The sequence below is a fragment of the Callospermophilus lateralis genome, chromosome 11 (genome assembly GCF_048772815.1).
Source record: "Callospermophilus lateralis isolate mCalLat2 chromosome 11, mCalLat2.hap1, whole genome shotgun sequence".
NCBI classification, from domain to species: domain Eukaryota; kingdom Metazoa; phylum Chordata; class Mammalia; order Rodentia; family Sciuridae; genus Callospermophilus; species Callospermophilus lateralis.
Window position 1 is genome coordinate 1,488,230 of NC_135315.1, and position 9,899 is coordinate 1,498,128.

The window sequence follows — 9,899 nt, forward strand, 5'->3', positions numbered from 1 at the left end:
GCTACACACAGACTTGGGGTACAGCAAGAAGCAACCCCCACCTGCCGGAGCAGAAAGAAGCACACTGCAGGATACAGAGGGGAGAAGCCTCCAGGGAGAGTCCAGCCCACGCATTGCACCTCAGAACAGGGGGGTTGAGGATGGGGTGGAGCTCAGGGTAGGGTGCCTAGCCTGGGCTCCATCCCGTGCTGGGCTCCATCTCAAGCAGGCACTGGAGCAGGCTCCGGGGAGCAAAGCGTGTGAGGCACTGCCGCGTGGAACTTCCTGAAGACCCTGGAAACGGCCCGGCCATGGCCACCACAGCATCTGCAGTCACCCTGGCTTCAGACCCAGCTGGAGCTTGTCTTCAGTGTATGTGCACACACACGTACACACGCACACCTGCAAGCACGCCATCAGAGCCAGAGCTCCCCACCTCCCCCTGCCCACAGACGCAGTGGAGCCCTGGAGAACTGGTACCAAGGCGCCTTGCCCTTCATGCCACTCTGCAGAGCCACCTCTGAACCCCTCTTCAGGTCACTGCCAGCCAGTGGCCTCGGCCTGTCTGACCCTGGAGCTCCTGAGGGGGATTCTCTGCTGCCGCCCTCCCCCGTCCACCCTGGGCCTTGCCTCCCTCCCCTCTTATTCTGGGAGCCTCCTCCTGCTGAGTTAATTGGCAAACTTTCCCAGAAGTAAACTTGAGGATGGAAATTAATAATTTTCCTGGTGTTGCACTCCTTCTAATCAGGCCAGCTGGGAGGAGGAGGCTGGGTGCACAAAGGACCCCAGAAAAGCCATCAGCACCAACAAGATCTGCCAGGGGCCAGCGCCCCCCCCCCACCCCCAAGCCATTTAGCAGCTCTGCAGCCCCAATGCCGGAGACAGGGACATCAGGGTGGTTCACCAGGGAAGAGTTTGAGCCATCCTCCCACCCCTCATCCCCAGGCCAGGCAACCAGTTCTGGTGGCCACGTGACGTGGGCCCCCCAGGTCCTCAGAGGTGCTTCCAGCCAGAACCTGTCGCTCACTGGGAGGGGGAGGGAGGCCAGCGGGGCAGGGGGGAGCCTGGGAGGAGAGGCTGGAGGAGGGCTACTGCCTGCCCCCTCTCGGAGCCCCTCCTTTCAGAGACCGGTGGCCTCCTTCCTGCTGGTCCTCCGGCTCAGCTCAGAGGTGCCTGGTGTTGGTGCCTCACTCCGACTCTGTCTTACAAGGAGGTGCCGCCCAGCTCCCCATTCTGAAGCTCTGGCCTTGTCACAGGCCTTTCTCTGTGCATGGCAGGAAACGGGTGGGGGTGGAGGCCAAGGGTGTGGCCTCTGTGGCCCTGGGAGTGACAGCTGGTCCCTGACAGGCCCTGCCACGCTCGGCCGCCTTATCGGCTCCTGGCCTTCCGAGCCTTTGAGATGGGTCCTCGGAGGCCCTGAGGAAAGTCCAGAAGCCGCGGCCTCCCGGAGTCCAGCATGGGAGGTGGGTGTGACCGCCAAGAACCCCAGGTGGTTCCCACCAGGTGGGCCCCATCCATCCCACACCCGGGGCTGGGCTTCCAGCTGCCCTGGGGGTGGCTCTGCAGGCGGGGTGAGCTAGTGGAGGTGGCTGAGTTGGTCATCTTTCCCTGTTCATGAGGGTCACTGCCCACTTCAGCAAAGCTAACTCCCCGGGAAGCTTCCCAGGGAGCCAGAGATGAGACCAAACCCAAAGGGGGACTGACAGGGGGACTGACGGGCCAAGGAGGCAAGAGGGATTCCTGCTGCCCTGGGGGACAGCTCAGGCAGCCACCCAGTTCCACACTGGCAATGTGAGGGTGGCCCTGGAGGTGCTAGGGCACGCTCAGCGGCAGGGCCACGATGGCACAGGGGTGGGGAGGGCATGCCTCTGTGGGCTTCAGGTCAGCACCACAGCCAGCAGGTGCCACCTCAGACTCTTGGCCAGGCCCTGTCCACCTGAGCAGTGCTGACCCCTCCCAGGCCTGGCAGCTGTGGAACTGCTTTGTCCCTTAGCCACAGGGACATAGGGTAGGGTGGAAGGGAAAACTGTCACTGGCTAGTACCTGAACTTGGTATGTTGATAACAATGGCACTCTGGGGCCCCACGGCTATGAAGCCATGGAAATGACATTACACAGTGTGGATTTGTGTTTATACACCTTTTATTTGTATGATTTCATGTTAAACCTCAAATAAATGTTTCCTTATGTGAAAAAGAGAAATAATGTTACAAATGAAAATATGAAGCCCAGAGAGGGTCAGTGATTTGCCCAAGGCTACACAGCAGGATTTGAACCAGATCTGTCTATCTGAGACACACCCTTGTCTAAGTTAATGTTTTGTGGATTAATTATAAGTCATCATCCTATCTGACAGGGCCCTCCTCCTGCCCAGGACAGTGCCTGTGGCTCTTGGCTGGGCAGCTGACCTGGCTTGCTAGGTTAGACAGGCTGGAGAGGCGGCTTCTGGGGGCCAGGAGCTCATACCTCACCCCACAGCTGTGGGGTCTGGATAGGGCCAGGGTACTGGGGAGGCTCTGCTCAGATGTCCCTGGGAAGAAGCATGTCCTGACCACTTCCCCTCCTGCCTGGTCAGACCTACCTACTGATGGTTCCCTTGTAGCACAAGCTGGGGGCTGGGGGACTCCAGGCTGCTCCCCTGCTCGCCCTGGGCCATGGGTGGTGGCAGGCCTCTGCGCAGGTCTGGGTGCCGTGCCAACCTCAGGAGAGCTCTGGAGGATGCTTCTGGACCACACGGACATTTTGCAGGTGGCAGTCACCCCAGTGAGGCCCCGGGGTCTGAGGACACCCTGTCTCCTGGGTTGGGGACCCCGGCCTCATCGCAGCCCAGCTCCGGTCCTGCCCACATGTCTCAAGGCCACCTGGTCCTCGCCTCCTGGCTCACTGCCCTCCTCCACCTGTTTTCATCCATTTCAGGTCCACACTGCTGAGAGCCCAGGGAGCCCGAGCCGTCCTGAACTGGGCCTGAGCTGCTCTAGGTGGCGGTCCTGCCCCGCCCAGGCCTGGGGATGGCTTTCCCAGGCCACATCACTGGGCACATTGAAAAGGTGCCACTGGCCTGCGGGGAGGCCCAAGAGCTGAGGTGAGCAGGGCCAGGAAGGCACGATGCCAACAGGTGCCCGAGCCAGCCCCAGCGACCGGGCTTCTCCAGAGCCGGCCGTGGACTCCATGGGCTCGGGAATCAGCTCCTGGGACGTTTTCCCTGAAGTGGAATTTGGGCCTGCGCTTGCTCAGGCAGGAAGGGCCGGCTGTGTGGGCTGGGCTGGGACGCGCTCCCACCTGCTCTGGCCCTGAAGGCAGCAGGTCCCAGGCGGCTCTGGGGCAGGCGGAGGCCAGGGTGTGCAGCCTGGCCCCCTCTCCACAGAGGGCTCTGCCTCTCTCTGCCCGCCATGGCCCAGCAGGGGCCTCCCCACGCTGCCCTCCCAGCCTGCGGGCACTTCACTCTGCCCTTCAGCGAGGCCTCCCCAGGCCTGTCCCGGGTCTGCTCTGTGGGCAGGTTTGCCAGGCCCTCACAGTCCCAACCACGTGCCCACCTGCAGCAGCACCCCACTGGGCGTGTGGAGCCAGCATGCCCCTGGACAGCTGTGACAGTGGCCCCCAAAGCCCCAGACCGCACAGCCCACCTGGGACTCCAACCTGGGGAATCTGGGACACCTCCCTTTGTCCTCTGAGCACTTCCCGCTCAGAGGGAGGGGGAGGGCTGGTCCCACCTTCTTCCAGTACCCACCTGGACCTCAGGGCCACCCCATGCCCAGGGGCCTCAGCAGGGACCCATCCCATTTTCCTTGGGGCTGGTTCCTGACAGGTCCTCCCAGGAGCCCTGGCCTGAGCCCCCAGGTCTGGATCTGAGGGTGGCGCTAGGGATCAGATCCCTGGAGGAGCTGCAGGGCGCAGGCGTGTCCTTGCCTGCCCCCACCCCACCTCCAGGCCAGCAGGGTCCCCTCTTCTCTCTGCCTGCCCCCAGCTAGCTCAGGTGCCCCCTGCAGGGGACGAGTTCACAAGAGGGTCTGATGTGCCTCTGGCGTGGGAGCCCGGCCGCACAGGCCTGGGGTGGGAGAGGGCCAGTAAAACAGAGTTTTGTACACAGGTGGTGTGGCCCTCCACAGGACTGTCCAGATGTTTCCTGGGCCCGACGTGAAGGCCCTGTGCTTAGAGGAGATGCCACTGCACCTAGGTGTGAAGTCCCATGGTGACAGCCACTCACAAGCGTTGACAATGGCCAGGTGCGATGGCCACGCCTGTCATCCCAGTGGCTTGGGAGGCTGAGGCAGGAGAATTGCAAGTTCAAGGTCGGCTTCAGCAGCTTAGTGAAGCCCTAAGCAACCTAGCAGTATCTGGTCTGTAAAGAAAGAAAAGGGCTTGGGTGTGGCTCAGTGGCAGAGCACCCCTGGATCCAAGCCCCAGGCCCCACAGCCAGCAGACGCGTGTGTTCTGTGGTGCCACCGAGGGTAACCAGGGCCTCGCCCTTGCTAGACCAGTGCTCTGTCACTGAGCCGCAACCCCAGCCCCGGGAATTGTGAATAAAGGGAAGAGAGAGACGAGAGGAAAAGGGCAGACGGGGCAAGACTCAACAGGCAGAAGGACATTTTATTCGTATAGAATCATAAACATACTCCTTGACCACTGTCCAGAAATGGACTCCGGCTCACTCACGCCATGAGCAGGTATCTGGGCTTTCAGTGGGGAGGGGGCTGGCCCCGTCTCCATGGTAACAGCCCCAGAGTGGACCCTGGATGATCTCCCAGGCCAGACATTCAAATTCCAGGAAAGGATCCCCGATGACCTCGCTCTAAGGCTGTGGCCCGTGGCCGGTCCCCCCAAACACCCCTGTCCCTGGGCCGTGGAACCCGGGCCTTACAGGTGCTTCTCCACGCAAGCTGTCAGCGCAGTCACACCTACAGAACCTTCCAGCTCCACCTGCAGCACACTGCAGAACGCCAGCCATGTCCCTTTGTGACACAGTGAGCGGTGGCTAGCTGCTGCCACCCAGCATCTCAAGGACCATGGACATGTCAGTAGCCCAAGAGGTCAGAATTCAAAGGACAGTTTCCCCTGAAGCCATGACACTTTGCAGCCCGTGGAGCTGAGAATCACTGAGTGGAACCATGCTTCCTCGGGGTCGGTCTGTGCAGTTACCATCTTTCTTATTTCATAGGAGAGAGTGGGGGCCTCATGGATAGAAGCCGTGTGCCCAGTCCACCCAGGGAGTGGGGGCCAGTCCTGGTCTGTGTCCCCAGCCAAAGGAGAGATGTGGGCCTGACTCCCACCCAGGGCTCCTGCTGACCAGATGCCAGGACATCCCCAGGGGTCAAAGCCCACAAGCCTGGTGCCCACCCACACATCGCAGCACTCTCAGGATGGCGTGGGGACGCTCTGCTGACCTGGGGCTGGCCCTGGGCTCTGGGCTCGGGATGGCCTGAGCGAGCTGCTGGCCAAATGCAAACCTCCAACGAAGGGGCAGCCAGGCTAGCAGCAGGGGTGGGCAGAGATGGGCTCCAGGCTGACACAGGTGTCCCTGGACCACACAGCCCCACTCCCGGGCTCCCAGGCTCCCCCGGGCTCTGGAGCATGCTTCAGGGACAGCACTGTCCCTGTGCTGCTGGGGACAGACATCTACTTCCTGTGAGGAGGACCAGTCAGCCCTCTGTGGAGAGGCCCCAGGGCTCTCTGATTTTCAGAGTGTAGGCTGGACACAGATGTGCCTTAGCTGCTGGTCTTAGAGTTGCTGCCCAGCCCAGTCCTGGACGGGGCCCCCTGCCTCTGGAGGTCCTCATCAGCCTGAGAAGACCCCAGCTCCCCCAGAGCTCCAGGGGGCCCAGGAGGCCCTGCTCACCCTGGGGGTTTGCCTGTTCAGTTTGCTTTTTGATTAAATGACAGAGACCTTCACCAGAAAGTGACGTGGCCTCATGGGGGGCAGGGTCCACGTCCAGCTCCAGACCTGGACCTCCAGTCTTCTGTGTGGCCTTGGCCTCCCCTGAGTCCAGCCCATCAACCTGAGTCCCTCTCTGCCTCTCTGTCAAAGCAGGTGGGGCACCTGCTCCTCGGGGCTCCAGGCTGGGGCTGCCCCAGGCCCGATTCTGCCTCCCGAGGCCCTGCTGGCCTCCCCTCCTGGGTCTCTCCTGGTCCACTCCTGGGCACATCCACCCACAGCATGGGGCCCTGGGCAGTCCCCAAGACCACAAGCACCCCTTCATGTGTGTCCATGAGCAGTGGTCAGTGGGCCCAGGGCAGGGCTTGTGTCCCTCTGAAACGACGGCTGGGCTGGAGCCGGGAGCACTGCCCCTGCCAGGCCAGAAGAGCCACAGGATGGCCGTCCTGAACCCTGGCCAGGCGGGCTCTGACCGGCACCTGCCGGCGGGACCTGGGCAGGCTTTCTGGGCCCCGTGGGGTGGAGGTGTCTAACTCCGCTCCCTGTCATCTGGGCCTTGCCTTCCTCCCATCAGGGACGATGACCCCTGGTCACCATGTGCCCAGAGAACAGGAGCTGGGCTCCTGGGGGGAGCAGGCCGGCACCCTTGGCCCTGGACGCCAGCCGGCTGACACCCCTGACCTGTTGGCTGTGGTGGCCTTGCTCCCTGGGCTGGGAGACTTTGCTCTTTTCTCTGCTGGAACATGCTCCTGTCCTCCTTCTCTCCCTGCAGGCCTGCTGGTCCCCAGGATGCTGGCTGTGCTGGGTGCTCCTGGGCAGGTCCTCCCCACTGCTGCCAGGACCCTGCCCACCCCCCAAGGTCATCCTGAAAAGGCAGACGGTTGGGGTGGCAGTGGCCACCAGGCACTGCCCCACACTGGACTCCAGAGGAGGGTCCCCAAGGACAGGGGGACCTCCACCTCCCACTGGCCCCTCCACCAGGGGGGCCAAGAGAGAACTGGTTCCTGGGCCCAGGACACCAGCTCATCTGATCCAGGTAGGCAGGAGGAGGGAGCCAGGTCTTGGGAGCCCACAGTGGCTTGTGGGAGTGTGAATGAACCGTCTAGGGGCAAGAACCTGAGACTCAGAGAGGTGGTGCAAGGGCCGGAAGCCACGCAGCCAACAGGCAGCAGAGGCAGGTGGCAATCTTGAGCCTCAGCCGCTCAGGTGCGCCAGTGGGAGGTGGTGCCCAAAAAGAGCACCTGAATTCCAGGTTCCCCCCGGGAGAGGCGGCTGCTGCTTCAGAGCCAGGGAAGGCACCAAAGGGCCCAGACACTGGGCCTGGAGGCCGGTGTGGGCGTGGGAGGAGGGCTGCCACCAGACACCTGCCCGCCCCAGGCCTGGGCGGGGCTTCCCATCCTGGGTCTCACTTCTCCTGGGGCCCAACCAGGTGAGTCACCCAGCCTGCCACCTGGCAGACAGGAATTACCAGTGGGAAGGACAGAGGAGGATCTCCGGGGCCTAGAGGGCTCCGTCCCCTGAGCCGGGCCAGACCCCTCGCCCCCATCCCTCTCCCTGCTCCAGCCAGGTACCTGCACAGTGGGAAATGGGGGACACCCCAAGCCCTCCCTGTCGAGGCCTGATTTCTGCAAACCCACCTAGTACCCACCCGACAGCCCCCTGGGACCTCACGGGCTGGTGCCGGATTTGGGTCTCCTGCTGCACCCGGCGGCGGCGTGGATCACGGGTTCTGGGGTTTCTTGGGGCCGTGTGAGGATCACGTCAGGCACACCCAGCCTGGAGCATGTCTTTCAGGAACCGCGGACCTCAGAGAGGCCTCGAGTCCCCCGGGATAACTGGGGATGCGACTGCCCCAGGGGGCAGCCCCAGAGCAGGAGGCAGGACCTGGCGTGGCGTCCAGAGCCCCCCACCCTCGGACAGGCAGGGTCCTGAAGGAGCCCTGCCAGGCAGTCGGGTCCCACTGCCCTGTGGCAGTGAGCAGGGCAGGCACAGCCCCCGACCGTCATCAGACACATCTCCGCATCTCCAAGCCCCTCCTGCATTGAGACCCTCCTCCTCTGAGACCCCTCCCAGCCCGGCGGTGGCCTGGGGTGACCTTGAACAGCCTTTGGCCTGTGCCTTGGTCGGCCCCTTTGGGCCCCTCCAGCTGTGGATCTCCTCCTGACCTCTGCTGGCTCCCAGGCCTCTTCTGACCCCAGGTGGGGAGCCCTGTCCCTTGTCCCCAGCTCTACAAACCTTGGGGGATGCACATCTTGGCTATGAGCCCGGTGTCCACCAGGAAAGGTCACTGCAGCCCAGCAGGGAAATGCAGACCCAGCCAAGACTGCTGACCAGCTGCCCACCCTGTCCATCTGCCATGCCTGGGCACAGGGAGTAGGCTGTCCCCTGCCCTCCTGTCCTCTCTCACCCAAGCCCTCCTTAAGGGGGCTGTTTCCTTCGCCCCCAGGGCCATGCTCTCTCCCTGGGCTCTGCCTCTGCCCCGAGACACCAGGGTCCTGAACAAGGGAGGCCCCCTGCAGCAGTGTGCTGAGCTCGGCCAGGTCAGCTGAGTGGGCTTGGGTCTGCTCCTTGCCTTGAGCGGGGCTGCGGGTGGTGAGGATGGACGCTTACCAAGGGCTCCTCAGTGCCGGACCTCGCCTGCCCCCTTGCTCACCCTCCTGAGAGGTGGATACTGTTCCGTCCCCGTGGGCAGATGAGGGACGGAGGCTCAGAGTGAGGGACCTGTCTGCCCAGGCCCTGCAGCCAAGGAGGGTGGAGCTGAGCCTCCGGGGGCGGGGGCAGCCTGGCCCAGACTCTGCAAGCAACCCTGCCACAGCTTCTGGTGGAGCAGGGGACAGATCAGTCTCTTTCTTTGCGAAACGGTGGCCCAGGCATGCCACTCCTGAGCGCCCTCAGAAGGTTGCCAACTGGGGCCTTGATGGCTGCACACCAGCGTCCAGTGCTGCACTGTCCACAAGAGCCCGGCGGTGGCAGCACCTAGTGCCCCCCGAGGTGACTGCGTGACAACGCGGCTAGGTCCAGATGACAGAGTGTAGCCTCAAAAAGGAAGACATTTGACGCGGGTCACACATGGGTGCTCTCCGAGATCTGGACTGAGCAGGACAGGTCCCCCATCAGCAAGTGGGTCAGTGGGTACCAGGACCGGGCCAGGGGAGCCATGGCTCAATGGGGGCAGGGCCTCGGCTGGGAAGACGGAAGCCCTGGGTGGACAGGGTGTTGGCCGAGCAGCATGGCACATGCAGCATGGGTGCTCCGTGCTCGACCTGTGCACTCCAGAATGCTCCAAGGGGCCCAGGCACGGTGGTGCACCCCTGTGATCCCGGCAGCGGGAGACTGAGGCAGGAGGATCACAGGTTCAAGGCCAGCCTCAACAACTTTGCAAGACCCTGTCTCAAAATTTAATAAGAATTTTAAAAGGGCCGGGGATGTGGCTCAATGGTGAGGCGCCCTGGGCTCAATGCCTGGCACCAAAAATAAAAGTTTCGAACGGCTAGTTTGATGTTGCATATATTTTACTACCATAAAAAAGGAGGAGCAGCGTGGAGGACAACCAGCTCCCAGGCCCCTGCTCGGCCTCACAGGACAGTGCTGCTTCGGCAGACCAACTGCCCACCCACCTCTGGCTCACACTGGTCGGGCGTAGGACAGCCTCGGTGCAAACAGCTGTTCACGGTTCTCCCCACGCCCCATCCAGGGCAGGGGTGACCGCCTCACCTCTGCCTGCTTCCAAGGGCCACCCTGGCTGCCAGGAGGCCCTTGGCCCCGGGAGGGTGCTGGTGGGAGTGACCCTCAGCGTGACCAAGCCTGAAGGCTCCTCCTGCCCTGGGGGGCGTCTTCTCCTCAGTCACTGCCTGCTGTGTGGCGCTGGGTCGTGCTGCAACCTTCCTGGGCTGTGAGTCTGCCTGAGTTGCCCAGAGTCTGTGGGAGGAACCAGTCTCCAGATGCGGAGGTGAGGCCCACCGACTCGCAGGGCCGCCCGGAGACCTTGTTCTTCCCCTGCCAGGCACCACGTGCCTGTGGGTTCAGCACTGGCAATCCTGGGGTCGGCCCT